Source organism: Nycticebus coucang, chromosome 14 (genome assembly GCF_027406575.1).
Source record: "Nycticebus coucang isolate mNycCou1 chromosome 14, mNycCou1.pri, whole genome shotgun sequence".
Lineage (NCBI taxonomy): Eukaryota > Metazoa > Chordata > Mammalia > Primates > Lorisidae > Nycticebus > Nycticebus coucang.
In genome coordinates this window covers 65,701,480-65,714,144 of record NC_069793.1, presented here as the reverse complement: position 1 = coordinate 65,714,144, position 12,665 = coordinate 65,701,480, and the positions used below count along the sequence as shown (strand labels likewise).

General features: G+C 51.9%; 1 protein-coding gene across 4 annotated transcripts in view; it reads left to right on the top strand.

The window, feature by feature from the left end:
- ARAP1 (ArfGAP with RhoGAP domain, ankyrin repeat and PH domain 1) overlaps nt 1–12,665 on the top strand; it is a 68,460-nt gene that overhangs the window by 1,354 nt on the left and 54,441 nt on the right. The gene's annotated exons all lie outside the window — the stretch shown is intronic.

Genomic DNA, 12,665 nt, shown 5'->3' with positions numbered 1-12,665 from the left:
CCCAGGTAAGTTTGGCATTCAGGCCTCCTTAGTGGGCCCCAGTCTTATGCCCCCACTACCTGGTCTCCAGCCATGCTTCTCCTGGCATCAAGACTCAGCCTTTTGTGCTGATTGCAACCCGCCCACTGAAGTTTTCTCCCCATCCAAATCCCCAGGTCCTTTGGGGCTTTGACTTTCGGAGGTAGGCTGCTTATTGCCTGTCCTTCCTGCCTAGCTCTTTAGTCTTGTGTAATGGCATGGCTCAGGAAGGGTCTCCATGGAGCTCTGTGGGGAGGGAGCCTACAGAGCCCTAAGGTTGTTTGGGACTTGGGGCCCAGAGTCCTTGTGGCAGCCAACAATCACTATGTGACTCTGCAAGTCCCCAAACTCCTCAGAGCCTCTATTTCCCCATCTGCAGGACAGGGTGACCAGCCTTGGCCTCATGCACCAAAGAGAGACTGTGCTGGGGCAGGAATCAGGTCTATCTAAATCTAAGTCCTGGCCCCTAGCATCCAGCGTTTGAATGAAGAAAAGGGAGAACCCAGGGGAAGGGGTCAGTTAAGAGGGGTGGGGGCATCTGACAGTACTGGAAGCTAGTGGTGGACCAGGCCTAGGGGATTGGCTGGAGGAGAGAGTCCCCTCCACTCTCCGGGGCCCTCTTCCCTTTCCATCCCGTTCTCCTTTGGCTGAGCTCAAAGCCATCCGCCAATGCTCAAACAAGTGGCCTCTGTTCCCAGGGGAGGGGGAGGGGAAGCAGGCTTTGGGCTCCAGGCCCGGCTGTCCAGCTCTGACCCTGGCCCCCCGCCCCTCGCTCTAGGTCTTAACCCTTGGCAGCCTGGACTGGGCCCTGGGCTGCTTGACGGCTGGCTGATGCCCCTTACCCACCAGCTGTCCCCTCTACCTTCAGGCTGTCAAGGGTTGTGTTATGTCAGGAAGGGTTTTAGTAGAACACCGGTGGGAAATGGGGAAGGAAAAGGGAAAGGCTGGAGAAAATAATACCATGGACAATTAGAGACTACTTGGCCCAGAATCTTCAGTCATAGTTGGGGAGACTGAGGCCAACAGCCAGAGGTAAGGCTAGGATCCCACAGGAAGCCCTGATGACAGTCAGGGCTGACTCTGACTCCTAGTCTGGCTTCTTGTGGGGAAAAGGGACAGAAGGTGAGGGAACTCTCTTTGATTAAGAATCTACAATGCGCAGACACTGTACATTTGTACTTTATTTAACTTTACATCATAGCACAAGACAAGAGTCACCCTGCAGTATCAAGGGGGAAGAAACTGAGCCTCAGAGAGAGCTTAGTAATAACATCAATGAGAGTGTCACTGTCAGCTTATGGCATTCCTATAGCACCATTGTAGACAGTTTTATATTTATTAACCAGTTTGATCTTGCCAACAGCTCTGGAAGTTAGGTACTGTTCTGCAGATAAGGAAAGTGAAGTACAGAAAGGTTGAGTAACTTGCTGGGGATTGCAGCAAGTAAGTAGTGGAAGCGTGATCAGAACCCAGGCATTTGACTCCTCTGGCTTGATTTCCCCTCCCCCAGTCTGATCTCACCCCTTGAGCTCTGCCCAGGGCTGAGTGAGGGGTTTTTGCTCTGGGTGGTGGCCAAGGCAGTCTTAAGCAGAGTATCACCCCAGCCAAACAGATCCAGCCCCTTCTTCAGGAGCAGAGTCTGGTCCCTGGGGAGGCTCCTCTCACTCCCTTCTCTGGTCTTAGGCAGACTCAGCCCCCTCTGCAGTACTGTGCAGGGGATGTTTCATGTTCCAGGAAGGGTTCAGCATGAAGGGTGGCCACTCCAGGGTCTGAACAGCATAAAGATGTGGAGAGCCCCAGACAGCCTCCTCCAGTTGTACTCCCCACAAACCTCAGGACCTGCTGCTGACTTAACACCAGTGCCCCCAGCTCTGATCAGAGAAGGCATCTTGTCCACCTACCCTCACCCCTGGCCAGGGCCCCAAACCTATACATTCCAACCAGGGCTCTGGGGAGGGCAGTCCCAGCGCAAAGAGGCAGATGACCATCAGTGTCAGGAATGGTATGGGGATAGTGCAGGATTGGTCTTCTGCATGGCCTTCCCATAGAATCTCTTTCTCTCTCTCTCATCCTTTGAGCCATAGTTTGGAAGGGAATAATACTCTGTCCTGTAATTAGGACATCTCTCCTAGATATTGGGACAATCAGATTGGGAGAGGATGTAGAGTTAAATAACTAGTTCAACAACAAATTATTTAATGGGCCGGGTGCTGGTAGCTCAATGTTTAGAGTGCTGGCCACATGTACCAGGGGTGACAGGTTTAAACCCAGCCAGGGCCTGCTTAACAAAAGCAAACAAACAACCCCCCCTCCCCCAAATTATTTAATGATAGTAAATTATTATTTAATAATGCAATAATAATAGCAGTGGTTATTGTTTCTTGGAAGCTTACTATGTGCCAGGCAGTGTGTTAAGCACTTTATGTACCGATTCATTTAGTTGTCAACAATAGTCTTATGAAAGGCTGGGTGAGGTGGTTCACACCTGTAATCCCAGCACCCCAGGAGGCCGAGGTGGGTGGATTGCCTGAGCTCACAGGTTTGAGACCAGAGCGAGACCCTATCTCTAAAAATAGCTGGACATTGTGGCAGGTGCCTGTGGTCCCAGCTACTTGGGAGGCTGAGGCAAGAGAATTGCTTGAGGCCAAGAGTTTGAGGTCACTGAGCTATGACATCACGGCACTCTATTGAGGGTGACAAGGTGAGACTCTGTCTCAAAACAACAACAAAAAAAAACAACAGTAGTCTTATGAGTAGTTGAATGGATGTTCCCATTCGTTGTACAGATGAGGAAACTAAGGTCCAGAGGGGTTAAGTTATTTGCCCAAGATCATCCATTACATAGAATAGCTCGGAATTTCCATTGCTTCACGATGATGATCCTGAGCCCTGGGAGGTGTTGTATGTCCGGGAGGCTGCCTGGTCATATGACAATTCTGGTGGCCAGATGTGGAGCTAGAAGGCCTGCAAGGCTATCTTGCTTGCACACCTGGGATGAGTACTTCTCAGAGGTCTGGTTTCTGTTCTTTTCCTATTCTGTCCACCCGGGATTGTTTATTTATTTATTCATTTATTTCGCAGTTTTTGGCCAGGGCTGGGTTTGAACCCGCCACCTCCGGCATACCGGGCCAGCGCCCTACTCCTTTGAGCCACACCCTGGATTTTTTTTTTCTTTAATTCAGACAGGCTCTCCCTCTGTCATTGAGGCTGGAGTATAGTGGCCTCATCATAGCTCACTGCAATCTTGAGCTCTTAGGCTCAAGCGATCCCGCCTCAGCCTCCCGAGTAGCTGGGACTATAGGTGTGTGCCACCACACCGGCTAATTTTTGTATTTTTTATAAAGATGGGGTCTTGCTCTTGCTCTAGCTGGTCTTAAACTCCTGGCCTCAAGTGATCATCCTGCCTCAAGGACGATCATCCTTCCCCAAGTGCTAAGATTACAGGTGAGCCATCGTGCCAGGTCAACCCTGGCTTTTGTTTTTTTTTTACATTTTTTATTTTTTTGAGACAGAGTCTTACTTTGTTACCCTTGGTAGAGCCGTGGCATCATAGCTCACAGCGACCTCAAACGCCTGGGCTCAAACAATCCTCTTGCCTCAGCCTCCCATCTAGCTGGGACTAATGAGCCTGCCACAATGCCCAGCTATTTTTAGAGATGGGGGTCTTGCTCTTGCTTAGGCTGGTCTTGAACTTGTGAGCTCAAACAGTCCACCCACCTCAGCCTCCCAGAGTGCTAGGATTACAGGTGTGACCCACTGTGCTGGGCCTCCTGGCTTTTATTTAATACACTGGTCTCCCAGCTCCCATTTTGCTAATGAGGAGACTAAGGGCAGTAGAAGGTAAATGACTGGCGTTAGGCTATGGAAAGTGAGAACTGGGACTGGAAAGTGGAGTGCACCTGAGACCTGCATTCTGCCTTCCTGCCTGGAGCCTTGTCAGTGCCTCCCAAAACCCTGAGCCTCATTCAGACACTGCCCACACTGTCTGGTCACAGGGTCCAAACTGGAAACATTGCTTCTTCTTAGGGAGTTTGGGGTTTGCTGCAGTGGGTGTCAGTGTGTCTGACTGGACAAACCTGGAACGTAGTTCTAGAGCCAAGAGCCAGGATGTAGGGCCCACTTATAGATAAGTGTGTAGGGCTCAGAGCCAGAGGGTTCCAGAAGAGGCTTCAGGGATCAGAGAATCTCCTCTGGGGATATGTGGCAAAATCTTCCCTGTCATTATTCTCATTGTTGCGAGGACAAAAGTGAAAGAAAGGGTGCTGGAGGATCAGAACCTCTCAGCCACTCCTTTTCCCATTCTCAGGGCACGGACCAGGGGTCATAAATAGAATCTTGGCTGCCCAAGGGCCTTGGGGGATCCTGGCCTGGGCCTGCCTCCTTCTGGCCAGCCCAGTGGTGGGGTGAGTTAGACCTCAGAATGAGGACAGTAGCAGGGCTGAGCTCTCACTGCAAATCAGCCTCCCAGCTGCCTGGGCCTTCCCTGCCAGCTTCCCTGCCAGCCCAGAGAACATTGTCCTGCCCTGGCCATCCCTTTTTCTCCTCCCTACCGCCATGATGTGGGAGAACCTGGGTCTACCTGGAGTCAGGAACTCTGGGTCTGTCCTGGGCTTTTGAGCTCAGTGAGAGGCCTTTGGGTACGTTTATGTTCAATGGAAACATTTTCCCTGGAGCTTTGGGGGCAGGCGGTAGGGCAGGAAGAAGCAGTCCCTAGGCTTCCCAGGCTCTCCAGCCCCCAGGTGTGAATGGGGCAGATGCAAGGCAAAGTGTGGGAGGGGAGGAAGGGTAGCTAAGATCTTGAGATTCTAGGTAACAGAGATTAAAAGATTCTAGGGTTTTATGTGCTTGAGACTTCCAGTTTCTAAAATTCTGAAATTCTTCATTTTAAGAAGCTGAAAAAGCCTAGAGTTGAGCTGCGTCACCCCCAAGTTGAAGCTGAGTCCTGTGCTGGCACCAGCCAGGCCTAGAGAGTTTCTCAGGGCTGCCTAGTGGGACAGAGACCCAGCTGGCCCCCAGGCTCCATGTGCCTTCTACTCCTACCACCCCCAGCATGCACACCCAGATGCCTCCCTTTCATGAAATCTGGGAACCCTATGGACTAAGCGGTAGCAGGAGAGGCAGTCATTTTTGTGTTGGGAAGAGACAGGGGCCAGGACCCTCTGTGTTCACTAGTAGCAGTGGGGCCATCCCCATGCACACCAGGGCCAGGTTGTGGGGAAGCTCAGGGAGGGCTGGTGGCTGGCTGGTTCAAAGAGCAAAGTCAGGGTCATGCTGCTGGGCATCAGGGCCAGCATGGGATGAGGTTCAGCAGACCCAGGTCAAGTCTTAAAGGGTCAGACCCAGGCACAGGGACTCCTACAGAGAGTGGAAGGCAGAGATCTAAATAAGGGAGCCTGAGGGGGAGACACTGTCCTGCCTTAGGGTACAGGAGGCTGGGCCTTGAATGAGGGACTTAGAGTATTTCACAATGCTTCCCTCAGCTCCTTCCGGTGCTTATCTGAGCCTTGAGCACTACAGCTGTACTCAGAAGGCCCTAGGCATAGGAGTGGGGGCTGGTCTGCAGGGAAGGAGGCTTGTTCCCTATAGGAAAGTACCCTCTTCCTAGAAAACATCCTGGCTGGGTGAGCCCCTCTCTGGGTGGTAGTTCCCCTGCCTGTGTCATATCCCTTTGAGGGGGAACTCTGTGTGGATGTGGTCAGCATCTGAAGTCCTGATGTCCCAGTGGGGTGGGGCAGGGGGGTTGCCTCTGTACCTCTTGATGTGTGAGCCGTGCAAGGCTTTCGCCCCCTCAAGCCTCAATCTCTCGTCTCTAGTAGGGACTTGTATCAGGATGGACTGCTACGTGGGGTTGCAGCCAAGATGCAGCAGTTTGTTTCCAGAGAAGACTTCCCCCGACCCAGCCTAGGGAGTCCGAAGATCCAGAGAGCACCTAGTAGCTCTCTTCCTGTTTCTGATCCAGGGACATGAATCAGAACACTTACCTGCCTCTAAGGCCTGTGACCTGAAAACCCATATTTCTCAGATTAGGACTGGCCCAGCCTTGGAGCAGGGGAGTTGCTCCAGTGTCTCTGATATTACTGAGGGACCCCTTCCCTCCAGTTCTTCCAAGAAGCAGGCTATTGGAGGAGATTGAGCTCAGGCTGGGGGCCAGGGCTTGAGTCCCAGTCCTGACCTGTTGTATGGCCCTGGCTAGGTCTTGGCCCTCTGAGATTCACTTTCCTTTCTGGAAATAGGGATGGTTGGATTGGGTGGACTTCCATGTGTTTCAGAGTACTTCTAAGTACACCTGGTGCTGGGTGGCTGGAGGCCAAGTTCTAGGCACACTTCAGATGCTGACTTGCAGTGTGACCATGGACGTCACCTACCTGGGCTCTTACACACTCATTCTTCGTATGTAAGGTTGGTAAGTGTTCAATCAGTCGGTAAATATTCATCGTCTACTGCCCTTGGGACTTAGACCATGGTCCTGCTTTGAAAGTGTACCCAGCCAGGGTAGGAGTGAGTGAGAAAGTGTATATGTGGCAGATACAGTCACAGATAGTGACATCTGTTGTGATTGGCTCTGTGACTGTGGGAGTCAGGGACTACTTCCTGGAGCAGGTGACTTGAGCTTGAAGACTGAGCTAGAGAAAGTTGTAAGCAGAAGGAACTACATAAGCACAGGCCTGGCAGTAAAGTGCTGGAGTTGGGAGCTAGAGTGGAGAGAATGAGACCAAAGAGGATGGCCAAGGGGCAGGAGCTAGTGGATGGAGGCCCTTTGAATCCCCTGGTAATGGGGAGCCATGAAAGGTATAAGTAGGTTGGGGAGAGGCAGCATCTGCCTGGGAGATGGGGGTTGGTTTCAGAGACTTCTGGAAGTCTGGGGTGGTTCTGATTCACTGTGGGGAATGGTTGAGCAGTGGGCAGCATGAGGGCCCTGAAAGTCACATTTCCCCTGTGTGGGTGAGGGCTTCCCCAGCAGGAAGTGGCAGGACAGCCTCAGAGGTTGAAAGAAGGGGCAGGCCCTGGGCGGGCCTGTGGCTCAGTGGGTAGGGCACTGGTCCCATATACCGAGGGTGGTGGGTTCGAACCCAGCCCCAGCCAAACTGCAAAAACAACAACAAAAAGAAGAAGGGGCAGGCCCAGCCACAGAGATGCCAAGGAACCTCAGAGTCAGATCTCTGACTTCTAGATCTCTGGTCTGAACTTTGACACCTGCCTTGTCTAAGTAGTCCTCTCCCTACCCATCACACCAGGCAGGCTCCTGTCTAGAGCCACGGGAGCAGGGTGGACAGGGTCAGACCCAGACTGAAGGTCTCCCAGGCCACCTCTTGTAGACCCTGTCTCTGGCCACCCAGTTTCTACCTCTGTCCCTTTCATACATTTCACAGATACTTGTTGAGCATTGTTTTCTTTCTTTCTTTTTTTTTTTTTTTTTTGAGACAGTCTCACTACGTTGTCCCCAGTAGAGTACCGAGGTGTCACTGTTCACAACTACCTCTGACTTCTGGGCCTAAGTGATTCTGTTGCCTCAGCCTCCCATGTAGCTGGGACTACAGGTGCCTGCCACAACACCCAGCTATTTTTTTTTTTTGCATTTTTTTGCCGGGGGGCTGGGTTTGAACCCACCACCTCTGGTATATGGGACCGGTGCCCTACTCCTTTGAGCCACAGGTGCCGCTTCACCCAGCTATTTTTTTTGTTGCAGTTATTCATTGTTGTTTAGTAGGCCTGGGCTGGGTTCAAACCCGCCTGCAGGCGCCCTAACCGCTGAGCCATGGGTGCTAAGCCTTGTTGAGCATTTTCTGGACACTGTCCTAGCCTCTGGGGGTACAGCTGAGAATAAGCTCTGTGCCTCCCAGCCAAGGAGACTGACATTAACAATTAAACACACACAAAACCCAGTTATACATATAATAATGTCCAGTTGGGAGAAGTGAGACACTGAAAATTGAAACACAGTGAAGAGCTAGAGAGTGATGAGGGTGCCTTTTCAGGTAGTCAGGGAAGAAAGGCCTTGCATTTGAGAAGGGGCCCAAAGCAGTCACCTAGATGTCTGGGCAAGAACATTCCAGGAATGGGGAGCTCGAGGTCTCATCCCTGAGGCAGGAGCGCTCAGGGACAGATCACATGGGTCTGATAGGACATGTGCTGGTTTTGGCTTTTACTCTGAGTGAGGTAGGAATCACTGGGGGTGAGAACTGGTCAGATTTGGGGTCTGTTTTCAAGGCACATATTTATCCCTTACAAGTTTGTGAGGTAGAGCTATCATAATCTCATTACACAGATGAGGAAACGGGGGCTCAGAAAAGTTATGTGAATTCTCAAGTTCCACAGCAGGAGGAACCTCTGTCTGCTTCCTGTGTCACAGTGTGCTCCATCGCTGATGCACCTTGCTGCCCCCATGGCTTCCTGTTGTCTGGATGGTAAGGATGAGTGTCTGAGCAGGGCCTTCCAGGCCCTTCTTGGTCTACCGTCAACCTCCCTCTTCTGCCTGACTTCTATGCATCCTTGCTGGATCCTGCTGTCTGCACACCGTCTCCTTTGAGAAGACCCTTGGTTCAGATTCTGGCTCCTATGTGACCTGGAGCAAATTATTAAACCTCTCTGAGCCTCAGTTTTGTCATCTGCAAAGTGGGCTAAGACCACTCACTTTTAGGTTGCTGTGAGGATTGTATGAGGCAGTGCCTGGTAGATGGTAAGCACTCCATAAGTGTGACCTTTTGTTGCTTTAAGCAAGGATGGCTGGTTCAGGTGAGTGGGTTAAAATGCTCCCTGTGGTCCTGCTGGAGAATGGTTTGGAGAGGGGAGACTGAGTCAGGGAGTCTTTCCTATCTGTTATCTGGTTATATAGTGGGGGAGGCTGAGGTCACACGTGAAATTGCGAGCTAAAGCCTGTGGGCTGGTGCCTCTGTCTCCTTTCCCTTCTGGCCCCAGCCCCTGCTTCTGCCCCACCCCTCTGGTCCCCTCCACCAGCCAGCACCGGCAGCTTCCCCTTTCAGGTGCTAGCTGCAAGGGGCCCACTTATCTTCTGGCTTCTCTATTCTAGGGGCCATCTAGGTAGAGGGAGGTCTGGGTCCCTATTCTCCTGGGCCAGTAGCTCTGAAGCCCACCAAGTCCCTTCTGGGGGAGGGAAGGGTGCAGAAACTTAAAGTTTCCATTCTCCTCTCCCCTTCCCCATCAGGGCCAGTTCTGGCCCTTGGCCCCTTGGCGTGTGGTGAACATCAGTGACTCTGGTTCTGTCCACTCCTGCTGCTTATGATTCTGTGGTCAGCTCTCTGTACCCCAATCCTACTGCGGTCAGCCTTATTTCTTCCTGTTTCTGTCTCACAGCATTCAGAGTCTCCTTCTGCTCCCCATGGGGGCAGTGGTCACAGAGGAGGATCTTTCTGGAACTATTCTGTGGCACCTCAGGCCTCCCCCCTACCCCTTGGAGGGGGAGCTGCCAAGGGAGTCCCCAGCCCTTTTAGGGTGTGTCTGTGCCTGAGTGGCAGGGGCCAGGCCCAGCCCAGGGACCTGGTGTCCTGATGGGAGCACCCCAGCTCAGGTGTGAGGCTGCTTGGGTCACCCTTCAGGGAGGTCCAGAGGGTGAGGGATTGGAGGAGTAGGAAGGGCAGGTCAAGCAAGGACTGTGGAGGACTCGGGTCAGCTCTGCCTGTGTCAGGTTAGTGCAGTGGGATCAGATGGGAGTTAGGGTGGACCTGGCTGCAAGTGGAGGAGGGCAGGAGTCAGGCCAAGGGCACAGGGTCCAGGCAGGCTGAGAGGCCTGGGTGGATAGGGCAGGGAGGACTGAGGGGAACATGTGCCAGAAACATGGCAAACCAAGAAGGAGCTGGGGGGTAGGGAATGAGTGATTCTGTGTGACCCCTTTAGGGTTTGCAGTACATGGTGGGACTGGAGGGGTGATGAACTTTCAGCTTCGTCTGTTTGTGAGGGAGGTACTTCAAGGCTTCCCACATCATCCCACGCCTCATTCCCTACCTGACTCTTTTCAGGGTGGGATTTGGGTGTGTGTGGGGGGGGCCCTGCATGATGTTTGGGGGGCAGTAGGCAAGGGTGGGGTCAGATGCTGTCTAGAGGACAAACTGTGGAGACCCTGGCATTTCATGTTTATATATGGGCCTCAGTCCGCTCCCATGTGGAAGCTCATTAGATTGGTGATGGCTTAGCCTCTCAGGAGGACTGGGAAGGGGTTTTGGGTCTCAGTCTTTTATTCTGCAATCCAGATGGCTCAGGAAATAGCAGTTTCACTTATATTTCCTTTAGTAATCTATGCATGTTATAGAAAGTCATAAAGCTACTATACAGACATGGTTTAGGGGAACAAACTGGAACAAACCGGTGTCATCGTCGCTCACTGCAATCTCAAACTCCTGGGTTCAAGCCATCCTCCTGCCTCAGCCCCCCAAGTAGCTGGGACTTTAGGTGCTCACCACCACACTGGGCTAATTTTTCTGTTTTTTGTAGAAATGGGGTCTTGCTCTTGCGTAGGCTGGTCTCAAACTCCTGAGCTCAAGTGATCCTCCCACCTTGGCCTCCCAGAGTGCTAGAATTAACAGCATGAGCCACTGTACCTAGCCCAAAACTCAGTTCTCATGACTTAAAATACATTTACCAGGCTAGGTGCTATGGTGCGGTGGCTCACGCCTGTAATCCTAACATTCTGGGAGGCTGAGGTGAGTAGGTTGCCTAAGCCAGAGTGAGACCTCATCTCCAAAAATAGCAAGGTGTTGTGGCAGGCGTCTATAGTCCCAGCTACTTGGGAGGCTAAGGCAAGAGAATCACTTGAGCCCAAGAGTTTGAGGTTGCTGTGAGCTGCAGTGAGTCTGAGACACTCTACTGAGGGGTGACAAATAACACTCTGTCTCAAAAAAAAAAAAATACCATTTTTTCTTCTAATTATAAAGTGATACACAATTGTAAAAGCTTCAAACAATACAGATATGAAGGTTGTAGAAAGTGAAAGTCTTTCATGATCAGATGGAAGTTAGAGTTGGGCCTGAAACTGGTGTCAGGGATGTCCATTGTCCCTTAGTTTTTTTTTGTTGTTGTTGTTCTTTTTTTTTTTTTTTTTTTTTTTTGAGACAGAGTCTCAAGCTGTTACCCTGGGTAGAGTGCTGTAGTGTCACAGCTCACAGCAACCTCAAACTCTTGGGTGTAAGCGTTTCTCTTGCCTTAGCCTCCCAACTAGCTGGGACTACAGGCACCCACCACAACGCCTGGTTATTTTTTTTTTGTTGTTGTTGTTGTTGCAGTTGTCATTGTTGCTTTAGCTGGTCCAGGGTGGGTTCTAACACTCCAGCCTTGGTATATGTGGCCAGCATCCTACCCACTGAGCTACGGGCGCCACCCTTGTCCCTTAGTTTTTAATGTCTCTTGGTCATTAATAAAACTGTGGTTTAGTGTTTTATTAGGGTGATGTTCTCTCACCAGCTGCACTGTGTGGGTGTGCATGTTGTGCACTGCCAAAGGGTACCTGGTTGGTGAGAGCTGGGTGAAGGAGGACTGAAACTCAACTTGTCCTCTTCTTGCTAAGCTGCAAGTCCTGGTGTGGGGCTCCGGGAGGAGGAGGAATCTTTTTCTAATTTGCTTAAAGGCCTTGCCTGAGTTATAAATAGCTCTTCTCCCCTTTGTCTGGCACCTCTGCCCTTATCCCAGAAGGGGAGTTGGTGAGTTCAGTGTGGGGTGGGGCATGTGTGGTGCCTGGGCTCTCCAGGAGGAGGTCCAGGACATAGTGGTGTGTCCAGTCTGGACCTCTGCAGGGGGACATGGCTGGAGGTGGAGTGTGATGGTCGTTGGTGTCTGAGATGACTGAGAACCTCAGGATGTTGAGGGGTCTAGACTAGAGCCTGACTATAAGCCCAGTACCAGCTCAGGAATAGGAAGTGACTGCCTAGCAGTGGAGGAGTGAGCGGGCGACCAGCAAATCTGGCTTCTAGTAAACATGTGGTGGCAGATCATGTGGTGACTGACAGCTCTGCTTTGTGGAGGGGGAAACTGAGGCTAGGAATGTGATGTGACTTACCACAGCTTCAGACAGGAACTAGTGGAGCCAGGACTGGAATCCATATTTGTCTTGTATCCTGGGTGGGGAAGGAGCTCCTGCCTACAGCCTAGGGACTTTCTGATGGGCCCCTATCACCCCACTAGGAAGTTGACACAGCTCTTCATTCACTCAGGTCCTGGGTCCCCACCTTGGTCCCCTCTGCCTCAGGCCCTGCTCCCTGTCAGTCCCTAGAACTCCAGAGGCTCCTGAAGACAGGCATTACCAAACAAGTGATAGGGTAGGAATCTCCTGGTGCCAGGGAGTGGTCAAGGGCAGAGATATGGGGCTGGGGTAAGGAACAGGACCCCAGGATAGCTTTTTGGGATTTGTATACAGCAGGTATCAGTCCCTGAGAGGCAGAAAACAGGCTTCTTGGCCTGGGGTCAGTCAGCTGCCTACCCAAGGGCTGCACCTGCTGCCTTGCCCAGTGGGGTTAGAGAGAGCAGCCTTTTGCTGGGGATGTCACTTTTGCACTCTCTGGTCTGGGAACCCAACCCCCACCTAGTTCCTCATATCTACGGGAAGTATCTCTAGGGCTTCTTGCCTGAGTTAGCAGAGTACTGAGAAGGCCCAGGAGGGTGGCGGACAGGGGTGGCCCGGTCCAGAGGTATCATTTGGTAGT